The 13,747-nt window shown below is 38.0% G+C and overlaps 1 protein-coding gene across 1 annotated transcript in view; it reads right to left on the bottom strand.

Annotated features, from left to right (window-relative positions):
* LOC112160000 (gamma-aminobutyric acid receptor subunit gamma-3) overlaps nucleotides 1-13,747 on the bottom strand; it is a 135,851-nt gene that overhangs the window by 94,144 nt on the left and 27,960 nt on the right. The window lies entirely within an intron of this gene.

The raw sequence follows: 13,747 nt of genomic DNA, 5'->3' as shown, positions 1-13,747 counted from the left end.
TTGTGCATGACCCGATTAGTCGACTAATCGGAAAAAATAATCGGTGATTAGTCGACTATTAAAATAATCGTTTGTGGCAGCCCTAGCAATAGGGCTGTGGATCATTGCTTAGATGGCGATCCAATTTGATTAACAAATCAAGCTCAACAATTCACGAATCGAACCACAATTCGTACTTTTTAATACCATGTTTATTGCCACGTGTATGTCTATTTACTGGATAGATGAAAATTGAAATTATTTCTATTTAATCGTCATTTATACCTTAATTCAGAACAGGAGATCAGAATGAACAAAACTGATTAAAAAAAACAGAGAGATTCAGATAGAAATACATTTTGTTTGTCATTTTAAACTTTTTTTTGGTCAATTTTCTGGTTCAGCAGTAACCGCTTCAGGTTTTGGGGCGGATTCTGCCCTTTTAGCGGGAAATGTCTGTACAGAAACTCACAAACCAAAGGTAAATTCATAACATTAATTCATTCATTCATTTTCCTGACCGCTTCGTCCCTTTCGGGGTCGCAGGGGTGCCGGAGCCTAACCCGGCTGCTGATGGGCGAAGGCGGGGTACACCCTGGACAGGTCGCCAGTCTGTCGCAGGGTCTCAATCACACACTCATACACTCCCACATTCCCACCTAGGGGCTATTTAGAGACACTAATTAACCTATGAAGCATGTTTTTGGATGGTGGGAGGAAGCCAGAGTCCCCGGTGAAAACCCACGCATGCACGGGGAGAACATGCAAACTCCACACAGAAAGGTCCCAAATCCTCCAGCCGGGATTGAAACCGGGGCCTTCTTGCTGTAAGGCAAGAGCGCTAACCACTAGGCCACCGTGCAGCCAGTAACATAAACAACATAAGAATAAAAATCACTGCTGTTTTGGATAATTTAACAGCAAAACCTGGAAATGTTTTCCACAGTTTTCTATCCTCAAAGTTCTTCAATATTTTACGTATTACATATTGGTGGATGAACCTGTATGAAAAGTCTTTTTTGCAGCAGCAGCAGAATCAGCCGATTCACATTGATTACATCCGCCTTTCAGCAGCACGAGGCTGTGTTTCTTCAGAATAAGCTGGAGTTTCGTTAATTGGGTCAAATGTTGAAGAATAATCATAACCAAAAGAATGTAAACACTAGAGCTAAAGCTCCGGTGTTAAAGCTAATTCATTTTTCAGAAGTTATGTCTGTGAGCAGAACTTCAGTCTCAGTTTTTGAACGGAAAAAATCTCTCACTAGTTTTACTTTGAAAACCGGAAGCTTCACCGTTAGAAAGATGTGTTTACATCTGGCGGCGGTACCGCGGCTCTTTCGGCTTTGTTTTAGTTCGTAAACTTAAAATCCTACATTAATCTGCATTTCAGAGCAAAAGTACATCATCCCCAGATGATATTTTGATCATATTTTACTACAATTTACTACATGTATAAAGATCGCGAATCAGCGATCTTGGACGTCGCAAATATCCATACTCGAATTTTCGGGAGCAAATCGCGAGTAATCGAGCACCCGGATACTCGTTACAGCCCTAGTTGGCAAAGAGATCCAACTTTACTACACACCAAATTTTGACATGCTTACAAATGTAATTATTATTCCACAAAAACAGCTATTTCCACATGACTCAAACTAGCATCAGGAGTTGGGTTAAAGTAACCCTTTTTTTTCTTGAATTCATTGCAGCCTTTGATTTGAGAAAGCACAGATCATTTAATTAAATCAAAGGCTATTAATCTTTTTTTTTTTTCTTTATATATTGGCTTCTTATCCAAAAGCTGTGAGGTTCAATGTGGCCTACCTCAGGGTATCTCTCTTGGCCCACTACTTTACTCAGTTTACACAAATGCTCAGATCCAACTATTAGAAAACCATTTGATTTACTGCAAAGGGAGATCAACTAGTCACATGGGTCAGTGATAATAAATAAAATAAAAATCTACGCTTTACTAAACTTTTACAAAGAGTTCATGAGTTATTTTTCCTGGTGCAACCTTTAAGGGTTACACCTAAATTTACTCACCACTCCCTAACAAACAAACGACTACAGTGTAGGACTATCTATTGCCCAGGATTTAATGCAGACACAAGCTCACTACTATTTTTTTACTAAATGCAAATCATGACGTTATTCATTTGCCAAAATAAAAGGCAAATAAATATTAACAATTTACAAAGACTAATTAAAAATCAACTGTGTTGTGGTTGGATGATTTGATGACTTGGATGATTATAAAAAATACATTTGCACACATTTTTTTTCAAGTGACAATTCGCTCAAACACAATGCATTCAGGCTTAATGTATTTGCAGAGACTTCTGGGAAATTTCCAGGATTTGGAATATTAGATTCTGAGACCCTGACAAAATCCAAACCCCACATATAGTGCACTAATTGAAAATAATGGATGAAATTTGGACCCAACCAAACACAAGTTGCTCTATTTCCCAGAAGGCAACTCTTTTTTTTTCCCCCTTCTTTTGCCGAATTCAAATGTGCCTTTTTGAACCAAGCTTTATAAAATATGACACATTTTTGGAAAGTAAAAAAAAAAAAGCTCTTCATCTGATTATAATGAAGTTTGACTGCAGAGAGATTAATTGCAGTTAAGAAAATAGACACTAAATGTTTGCCTTGGAATAAGTTTTGGCATGATTTATGCTGAGCAGTGTCAGCAAGTGCATTTAGATGATCTATAGTGTTACTTGTCTAAGTGTACACATAATGTACATCACATTAAATTAAGTAGTTTTGATGGGGTGAGCTTAGATCATCACCATCTTGGCAGTGCAGGAACATCTATACAATTGGAGGTCATAAGCAACAAGCTTGAAGCACATCCACGTGGATTGACGTGTGCGATTCTAGCCCGGCTGCATTGGGACTCTAACAGCTTCAGTGGGTGAAAGCAAGGGGGGGAGCTGTTGGTTCGATTCCAAAGCAATGTTCTGCTCCACTAATTGAACAACGAGACTCAAAGCAGCTGCACTTTTGAATTTAGTGTTTCTGGAAGGATGCTGCTCTTTTCTACACCTAAGCCTGAACTTGGTTGGTTGACTAAAGTATTTGATTTCAGTGGGGGAAAACAACATTACCTTCAGGAAAATACTTTGAAAAACCCCTAAAGACATAGTTTTATCTTAAAACAAGTGACAACATAAGTGGGGATATGTGACAACTTTAAAAAATGATAAGCACTCTTGGGCTGCACGGTGGCGCAGTGGTTAGCGCTCTTGCCTCACAGCAAGAAGGCCCCAGTTCGACTCCCGGCTGGGACCTTTCTGTGTGGGGTGTGCATGTTCTCCCCGTGCATGCGTGGGTTTTCACCGGGGACTCCGGCTTCCTCCCACCAGCCAAAAACATGCCTCATAGGTTAATTGGTGACTCTAAACTGCCCCTAGGTGTGAATGTGAGAGTGGATGTGTGTGATTGAGGCCCTGTGACAGACTGGCGACCTGTCCAGGGTGTACCCCGCCTTCGCCCTTCAGTAGCCGGGATAGGCTCCGGCACCCCTGCGACCCCGAAAGGGAAGCAGCGGTCAGGAAAATGGATGGATGGATAAGCACTCTTTACGCTGCAATTAAACACCATAAGTGCATAGTATTGAAGTGACCGTTGGTGTAAAAGTGGATGATTCTATGGACCCAGACTAAGGCAGGGAGTGGAGCTGGGAGCACTGATCGTAGCTTTTACACTGCTACTGGCTTTTCCAAATGGCTTTTTTTGGTCTGATCCTGATTCACTATGATTTGAATAAAGAAATACTCAAATTTTAAGCTTAATTTTCTGTATTTGTCCTTGATCATCTGAAAAAAGACACAAGTACATCTTAAAAAAAAAAAAAAAATTTGATTTTCATCAAAGTGGACATTGAACCATTAATAGACAAAGCTTAAACGATATTGTGTAAACAGTAGAAGACTTGCGTTATGTAAAAGAGCGTCTGTTATTTAGGTGTCGCTGGAGACATCTCTGGTGATAAAAGGGTCTAAACGCTACTGTAACATGGTGGTGAAAAAGTTTTTTACCTTTAAACTAAGTAAAAACAAACAAGGATTTGTGTGTCTTCAATTTGTCTGAAAAAGTTTTTATCCGTAAAAGCCCTTTGTGTTGCCCTCCACATGAAAAGTGCTCGTTTTAATTAAAAATATTAAGCGTATGTTTAATCTCCAAGGCTACTCATTCTGAGTGCCCATTGACCCACAACTGGACAATTGTGTGTAAAAATTCATTTTAACAAAATATAAAGCTTTTGAGAAATAAGGTCAGTAAACGAGCATTTCTTTTTTACTCATGAAGGGTGTGAACACAACTGAACCGCCTTTGTATAGACTCTGTTTATTTTCCTAAAGCAATATAGACCATAGCCTTGTATTCTTACACCTATTATGTCCAGTTTCTGGTGCAGCTCACTGCTCTAGTTGCTACGCATCGTTAAAATGTTTGCACAGACCAGCAATTACAGCCAACTGATAAAAAGTTGAATCCTTCTCTACCTTCTCCCTCGCACAGCTTCAGCATGATCAGGCCTTCTGGGAGGAAGGGAGCTGTTGGTTCCATTCCAATGCAATGTTCTGCTTCACTTAACAGCCACACTTTGAAATTATTCATTTTCTGGAAGCATCTGTTCCTGTTTTTGGTCATTAATTTTTTTTTTCTAAAAGTGAACTCCAGTAGCTTTGGTGAAAGACATGCAAATTTACTTGCAGATATTTAAACCTTTTCATCTCTGTCCCCAAATGAATATCAGACAGTTTCATACACATTATGTAAAAGTAGAATTAAAAGCTCCTAGTCTAGGAGGTATCGTCAGTGTTAGTCCCAAAAGTCAAGTTTTTTTTAAATAAAAAATAACCACTATAGTAACGTGTAACCCTTGTGCTATAAAATGCATGTTTACGTTACATTACAGGAGGAGTATATTTGAATAAACTCCCTTTGTATTTTCAGAATAAACCTCAAGTTTGATTTCAGAAAACTATCCTAGTGGATTCTACCCACCACGTCCGACTCATTCTTGACGTATGCCAACTTGCTAAGGTCATGTGTTAATAATACATCTGTTACTTTCTTAACCCTTGTACTATCTTAGGCATGTTTACATTAAAAGTGGGGTCATCTGGACTTTTTATCTTCACTGGTGTCTATGGCAGACATGGAATCCTGTCCACCTTAGTCATGAGAGGGATCCCACAACAATGTAAGGGTGGGGTCATCTGGACCCTATAAGAGAGCACAAGTGTTAAGTGATGACCTTTAGTTATGTTTCTGCTAAATGCAATACTTATAGTGCTTCTGTAGGCAACATAGTCACTCTGTGTCTTCAATATGGAAGTTTTGCCACAGAAATTTCTGTGGAGGTTGAGGATTTTTCTCCTCCACCTTCTCCTGAGGCAGGCGCTCATGGTCCGGATCGAAGGGTTCAAGTGTCTCAGTGGTAAAATGACCCTAGTATTATAAGCTAATAAAGGCTAATGTATTAAGCAAACAATCCAGAGTGAAACGTTCATGGTAAATCCCATCAATCGGACAGTTTGCTAGATTAAATGACAATTGCACTCAACCACTGTTACCTAACTTCCAAGTCCACCGGTAAAGTTATGAAAGCCAGTAGATTTTTAAACGACCGATTTTTAAGCTAACATGACAAGGACAAACAGTTACAGAATCAAAAATGGGCGGGGCTTTTATACTGGAGCTTAGAGCGCGATGACATGAAACTTCTGAAATGACGTGGGACTTACACCAGTTGACCAATCACAAAATGTAACTGTAATATCTTGTTTCAACCTGTAGGGGGCAGCACACAGACTATTTTGGACTATAATTTTAGGATTTAAACAAGTTTTTTTTTTTATTTTGTCAAAAATTTGGCAACAGAAAGCACTTTTAAAGTTCAATTTATGGAGTTCATATTCATTAATAACCCTTTAAAAGAATACCTCCATAGTAAAGAATGCAACAGATAAGCAGAAGATAAATCAACCCGTTTGTACTTCTTACTTATTACTACTTACAAAAAAACGTTCCCACTTTTGCATCAGAAATGCTTTCATTCAGCTAACACACATTTGTGTTTATTTTGTTGGTCTAAATCCCAATCAGAAGTTGTTTTTCATGGTTCGAGTTTTAGAGACATACTTAGAGCAGCATTATGTTTTGGCATAAAGTAAGAGCAACCTTATTAACATAACGTTTTGGGACTTGCATCCCATTGAATTAGAGCGATTCATTTGGCTGTCTTGTTTGGTTTTTAAAAGGATTGTAAAACCTTCTTCTTGTTGAATACTAATTGTATGCATAGGCTGTCTTTTATATTCTGGTCTGTTTTCTATTAGTTCATAGAGACCAATTCTATGGGTATTTGGTAATCTACACGGACTCAGCATTCATCTGGACATGCTACTGGATTTTAGGTCTCAGAAATGGGTCTGTTGGGTTGGAGGCTTCTATAATCTGTTGACCTCTAACCTTCTTTGAAGCCCCCACCGGGGCTGGGCTCCTCGCCAATAGTCAGGCTCATGAATAATTCTAGTTTTTCTTGGAGAATTTAGTCACCAAAGGTGGAACAATGCACAATATATATTTTTTTATGGGCTACAGGGAAATAGAATACCTGCTTTCAGTCCTTGAGGGTATCCCAGAAATACTGAGGAACTGCCTCTGTTTTAGCCAGAAATGGACAGAGATTTGTTTATGGAGGGAAAACAGAAGGACAATCTGTTTGGAGGAGATTTAGTACACAAAGACTATTTGGCTCTGTTATTTTTGTTTGTTGAAATAATCCATGACAGATTGATGTGCAAAGCTGCATCTAAGCCCAGGCTTTCCTAATTACTGTTGTCTGAGAACTTGTTTTGCTGGTCGCACCTTTCCAAGAGAAAAATAGAGTTCAAGGAAGTCCAGTTTTGTAAATCTACTCATCATTTCTTTTCTCAACGCTAATTTTCCACTCCTTATGGAGAAGCCGTGAACCAGAGGGACCATATGATTTCTCCTTCATCCTCCGCTTGTTGCTCATCTTCATCCTCGGTGTTCTCTCTCAAAAAAGCATGACAGCTCCCATCTGTATTATCGAATTACCCCGTGGGGCTCGATTAAGAAGAAAGGGCTTTTATGCCTGCTTGGCCTGGCTGGCATAACGAATGTATTACGCATTGTCAGGCCCAGCAAACACTTGTGTGTACATTTGTATGCACTTTTCCCAGCTGACCGTTCAACTCCCATATGTTCACTTTCCAAGGACTTCTGTGTTGGGAATATGAAGGGCTCAGTGGGCTGTCAGATCAACCTCAGATTAGAAGTTTCTTTTTTCAGTCTCTTTGAAAGCGAATGTGCCAGAAAATGATTCATTCCACTCTGTTAACCGAAGACACACAGCACCGTCTTGTTTTAGCAGGGAAAAAAAAAAACATAAAATATTATTTATACACAAAACAATAACTGTACAAATGGAAGAGTACACTTTATCACAGCAGGGCCCTCTAGTGGCTCAATTTTTTTTTTTTTTAAAGAAAAAACTGAAGAATTTGAGAAATTCAAAATAGTACAGACTAAACTCAAAAGACTCCTCCTGCATTGTCTGTAAACTTAGGCTCCATTTTGCAATGATCTTAGCTTTAAATTCCCTCTCTAACTATACTTTCTTCTATTGCAAAATCGTTTCCAGGTGCTCCTCTAGTTATTTTTAAGCCGTTTTTATCAAAAATCAAAAACCCTGGGTTGTTCTTTTTAAAACATTTTTTCAGTAGGGCTGGGTTGATAAAAATCAATTAATTGATCTAAGCTTAATAGATCAATAATCGATCCATAAAAGTAGAGCTCAATCTAACGCATAATGCTGAAGTCCGCTAGCTTGATGCTAAAGTATAATGGGATTTCCCATAGGACGTCTAAAGCTAACGCTCGGTCGACCTAAAAATACATTGCTGACTAAATTAACATCTTTATAGACACACAGGCATGAATTTTCCAAACTCTTAAGGTAATATTTTTAAAATAATTTGTGGTCTAAAGCACAGTTTTTTTTTTAATGCTCATACTTTCTTCTTCTTCTGGAATGAGGTGTAATCATGTAGCGTGATCGCCACCTAGTGGTCAAACTGAAACGCTCTCCAGGAGAGGCAGAAGAATTGTTTGAAATTCTCTGAGAATCCATGTGACACTGTATGGTATTAACACTCACTGTAATTTCCCTACTACATTTTACAGTATGTGTGAACTGTATCAGATTAATATGAAGATCTTCAAAACATATATGTAGATTAATAATGTATTTCTGTGTAAACTCAAATTGAATCGAATCTAATTGAATTGCGCGGATTGAAAACATTTTTTAAAAATCCTAATTGAATTGCATGTGACTATTAGGGCAGAAGTTAGCCTTTGCTAATTTCCCACCATGCCTTTTTTAACACCCTCTCCTGCTAGCTTATAGCACCTCACAAGCCCATTCTAACATTAGTGTAGCAAAAAAAACAACGAGCAATATTAAAGACATCCAGTCGTGCAGTTGTAAACCAGATTCCAGCTCAGACCAAGAAGACAAAGACACACATATATACATGTAAATCTGCACTTTTTTCTGGAGTTGCTGTACAGCTTTAATACTTTTTTTTTTTTTTTTACATGGTAGAAATAAAAACTGTTGGTATATTTTTCCTTTAGCCAATACAGTCTTAGATGAACACAATGTTCAAAAAGTCAGCATCTTCAGTGAAAATCACAAAAATCCACTGAATAATTTCTATTTGAACAGCTGTTAAAGTGTCAGTACATTATTTATTAATATTTATTTCCATAGCAGCTGGACTGAAAGCACTCCAAACCGATAGAGTAGAACCATACTGTCATATTTTTATTTTAACCTGAAGAAAAATCCAGTAGATTGTTCCAACCACTCAATAGTTAATAGTAAAATCAGTCATACTTTTGTATCACGGTGCAGCGGTTTTCCAACCTGGAGGCGTGTCCCGATTAATTTTTCTTTTCAGAAGCTATAATTCCTACAGTCTTTGCCTGAAGTTATAACTCTGATGATTCATTAATCAAACATTTGATTAGTTGCCTCACATATCAATCTTGTCCATCTCATACTATCAGCCAATCACAGCGGCTTAAACCACTCCATCTGCCCTCCTCTCACATCTCACTTTGACTGCAGGCACACACATAAATCCTGACTGACAGATTCTGCAAACCAATTTTTTCTTCTTTTTTTTTCCACCCAAAAACTCAAATTCCCTTCAAGCAAAAGGTCCAGGAGGCAGAACCAAAAGCTACAGGCTAGCAGAACTCATGACTTGTTTTCCAAGGAAACAAAACCGGCCCAGCCTTCAAGTTTAAATCAACTGCAACATCATACAAAACAAAAAAAAAAAGCTATAAAACAACATCTAAAGACACATACTGTATACTGGCTTGGCTCATTAAAAAAGCAAAGATAGATAAGACAAAGTATAACCTTGAATAAAACTGGGAATCAGTTTTTACAGCCCACAGCTGAGAAACTTATCAAGGCTTTTTCCAAACTAAGATAGCATCTTCGCTAATGCCCACATGGCATAGAGAAAGTACCACAGAGGAGAGCAAAGCTGTAGTTTATTTTTACGCTCCTAAAATTATATGTTCATTTGAATATTGGATTGCCAACTTTACAAACGAAACAAAAAAAAAAAAGTTTTAGGAAGGAAAAGACGACGATCCATCCCACTGGTATGAGTGCAGTCCAAGCATCACTAATGAATCTATGACAGCAGTTCAAGGAGTTCAAGCCAATTATAGATCATCATGAATGTTGTCTGCAAACACTGTAATCCATCACTCCTTACTGCGGTGCACTGATACAGCCCGTGACATCCACAGTAATCACACATCATGTCATGCATGAGCTCGCTGTTGCCTTGTTAGTGTGGGGAAGCCTTACCGGCCACGCTCGGTTTTTTATGGGTTTGCATCGTGGAGCAGTCATTTCTGCAACCTGTGGGAGTTCAAATGAGATTCTCACATGGAAAACGACACCTCAGCTAGGGCTCAGCAGATACTCCCAGTACCTAAACATTTTTGACATAAAATGTATTAATTGGTATTGTAAACATCAAGCATGAGATTTTCATAGATCTGAGACAAAGTGATCCGTGTTGTTCCATTAGCAAAAGCAGGGATATGTGTTTTCAGTTTGCAAAAGTGCAAGCATTAAGCTAATTTTATCAATTTTAGGATCTGGATCTGCTTAGGGTTTCACAAAGAAGGCATTAAAAAGTAGTATTCTTTTGAGGTACACTACAACAGTGGTCCTCAACCTTTTGCAGGCCATGGAGCAGTTTAATGTCAGACAATCTTTTCACAAACGGCCTGTTCGAGGCTGAAGTGGACGTCTGATTTTCAATTTGTTTGTTTACCTTCCAGTTTCCATTAACTTTTGAGGGTAAGTTTATCTTCATCCTCTGTAAAATATCTACAGCTGCTTTCAATTGTATTTCTACTCTAGATTTCATGTATGAACAACCAGACTGATATTAATTGTGCCTTAACCCATACCTTTCAGAGTGGACAGTGGACTTCAGCCTGATCTGACTTCTAAGGTGCGACAAATAAATACAAAATGAAAAACTTTTCATTTTCTAAATATAATCATAAACGTGAATCCACAGTTTGAGCAACTTAATTATCAGCATCTTCTTAATTTTAGACATGCAGCTGCTGAATATTCTGCATTATTATTATGGTGTGGGGGAAGAATTGTTGCAATAAATCCATATTTGGTGTAAAGACTCCTGGTTTTTGGTTGTTTTAATGTAGCTTTCTTTTATTTTGAAGTTAAAGAATCTTGTTCCGTTTCCTCTCTGGCTCTGACAAAATAAACTTTCCAAATATGTTCGGTTTCTGTTTACTTTGTTAGCTTGGGGTTTCAATTTAGCGGTGGGCGCAGTTACTTTAAAAAAGTAAACCGGATTTGACCGAGAATGGGTTGCATATGGTGGAAAGGATCCAGTAGTTTTTCAAGAATCAGATCATAAATAAAAAGAAAAATATGTAGGTTGGGATTTTTTCTTCATTTCGCGGTAACAACTGTTCCACGGACTGGTACCGGTCTACAACGCTAAGAACGACTCATATTCTGTGGCCAAAACTCCAGCAGCATAATTTTCATTATAGGACAGTAAACATATATACAGCCTAGAAGGCTTTTGGATCATCACCATAACCTCCTCCACCTCGATGCCTTCACTTATCAGTTTATGTAAGGCAGTTTCTCATTTTTCAGAAGTCATTCTGTGTGAAGAAGAGCTGATAACGGAGGATGTATGTCAGCCCACCAGTGCCACCCCACTGGCAGTTATCACAACTAGGCCACATAGTCATTTTCTGGGGTCCCAGATCTCCCCTCTTGGCATTACAGTTGGACTGAAGTGTGTCAACACGAGTGCACGATCGGAAGAGAGTTTAGCGACGCCGAGTGACGAAGCAGCGGCACAGGTTTGAGGAGAGTGCCTGAAGTTTAGCTCACTGCTGTTCCACATCCGCCACACCCGTCTCTGATGGGCATTAGGAATGCACCAAGATGAAAATGTTCGGTCAAAGCCAAATAATAATTAAAGTACTTGAATACCAAATAGTTACCAAATTGTTAGCAGGAATATGGATATTAGGCTTTTCATAGTGTCCTAAATGTTGCATAATTAGCTAAGAATATATATTTTAAATAAAGTAAATATTTATATAATATCAAAACATCAATTCAAACAGTAGATGGGTTATTAAAACAGGAAACATTTATAACCTTGGCCTGGACACATTTGTCAACAACAGCACTTCAGTTTCAATGTAAAAGGAAGGATTCCAGGACAATTGAAAAGTCATACAATTGCTTTACATAGACGATGAATATTCAGTGCAACCCTAATTTACACATGCACACAAAAATACACTCTCACTACCACACTTATTGGAAAAAAGAATAAAAGAACTCCCCAGCAAACAGTTTCCAAAACTCACTTTTGAATTGGAATATTTACCTTATAACTAATATTCAGTCACACCATAACAAGAGACATCACTTGTCAATATTGTTGTTTTTTTTTTTTTTAAATGCTACTGACTGAAGAAAATTGTGTTCATTTTGACGTGAAATACCCATTCCAAAGAAAAGAGTGTTTTTGGTGGTTTTAACATATTTTGAATGAAAGAGGACATAAATTAAATTACATTTCTGAGTTTTTTTTTCAAATTGCTTTGAAATAAGAGCAGAGGAAAAAACGTCCTTTGAAAAAGATCGTATTTGTGACGTAGAAAATACGCTGGGCAGAGCTAAGTCTCCCTGCTCCACTTGCAGGCAAATAGATCCAAGAACGTCTTTGTTTTCTTCGTCTGAAGTGCCTTAAAACTGTACGGCTGGATAGCTCAAGTATTCTCACCATTTTTGTTGCAACATTAAGAATGTGTAAACAGAGAGGTCTCAGCAACTCAGAGGTGAGTTTCTAATAAACTACTACCGCTCTGTGGAAACTAGGTCCTTGAAAAAAACATTTTTGTTTTTTTAATTTTGGCCAAAAACATCAAAATTATTCTTAAAAGACACCTGGAAACGCTTTTACAACAGATCAAAAGATGATTGGAGTGGAACTTTAAGAGAAAGTCTAAAATGTTCCTAATTTTTAAAATGAGTTTTAGTTATTTTTCCAACAGAAATTTGTCTTTTTTTTGTATTATTTTTTATTTGTAATAAAATGTTCGGGTAAATTTGCTGTGGGTGGAGCTAAATGGCACAGCAAGGATTCCTCTCCAGACTGTGGATAGTTTGGTTTGGTTACACTGGAGGCAAGAATTCACCACTTCACTTTCTGTCCATATTACAACCACCTCCATAGAAGAACCACCGTGGTTTTATTTTTTGTTACTTTCAAAAGAAGAAAGCAGGACTAAAATGGATCAAACAGCACAAGTGGAAGCTCCAAAAAAAAAGGTCCCTTCTAACAGCAATCCAGCTTTATACAACATGTAACAGGCGCGCTTTGGCAAAGTTACTAAAAGATTCATAGGTTTAGATGTAGCGAGGGGGATTACACAATGCCACCTAATCTTTATTTATGTGACTGCAGCAGCTGCATTTGGGAAGAACCTACCCTCTGCTGCGCAGTTCCCATCAGCCCACACTGGGAAGACGACACTTCTTTTCCGAGAGACAAAAATGGTGCTTTTAAAAAAAAAAAAAAAAAAAAAAAAAAAAACGATGAAAAGCGATGCAGCATGAAGACAGAATCAAATGATTCTGGGGTAATGACTGCAGGAGCATTGCAGTCATAAAGAAAATGAACACATTTAAATAGAGGTGGTATTGCAGCGTAAAGGAAATCACAGAAATGTGTTCAACAGTAAAAGAAAACCTGTTGAAAAGTTACAAGATTTTTTTTTTCTTTTAAAATGTTCACTGCTGATACTAATAGTCCTGCTCAGACTGTAACCATGGAAACAGACAACCACCACCTGCCCTTACACTAAAGTAAAAAAAAAATATATTACAAACCAAGGTATTAAAGTAGAAAACCACTTTTTACTAAATCACTTCTGAATTGGTCATTTTAAAAAGAAAGACTGCTAAATAACTTCTTCATGGCGCTACAACTCAACCAACCAGACAATTTCTGCCATCGAGAAATGCCGAAATAACTCAAAGCCCTGCTGCCCGAGATAAAACTGCGGCCATCTGGTTGTCCGAAGTAAGATGAAGTGAAGGCTAAAAATC

Source organism: Oryzias melastigma, linkage group LG2, assembly GCF_002922805.2.
Source record: "Oryzias melastigma strain HK-1 linkage group LG2, ASM292280v2, whole genome shotgun sequence".
NCBI lineage: Eukaryota > Metazoa > Chordata > Actinopteri > Beloniformes > Adrianichthyidae > Oryzias > Oryzias melastigma.
This window is presented reverse-complemented; position numbering and strand designations above follow the sequence as displayed.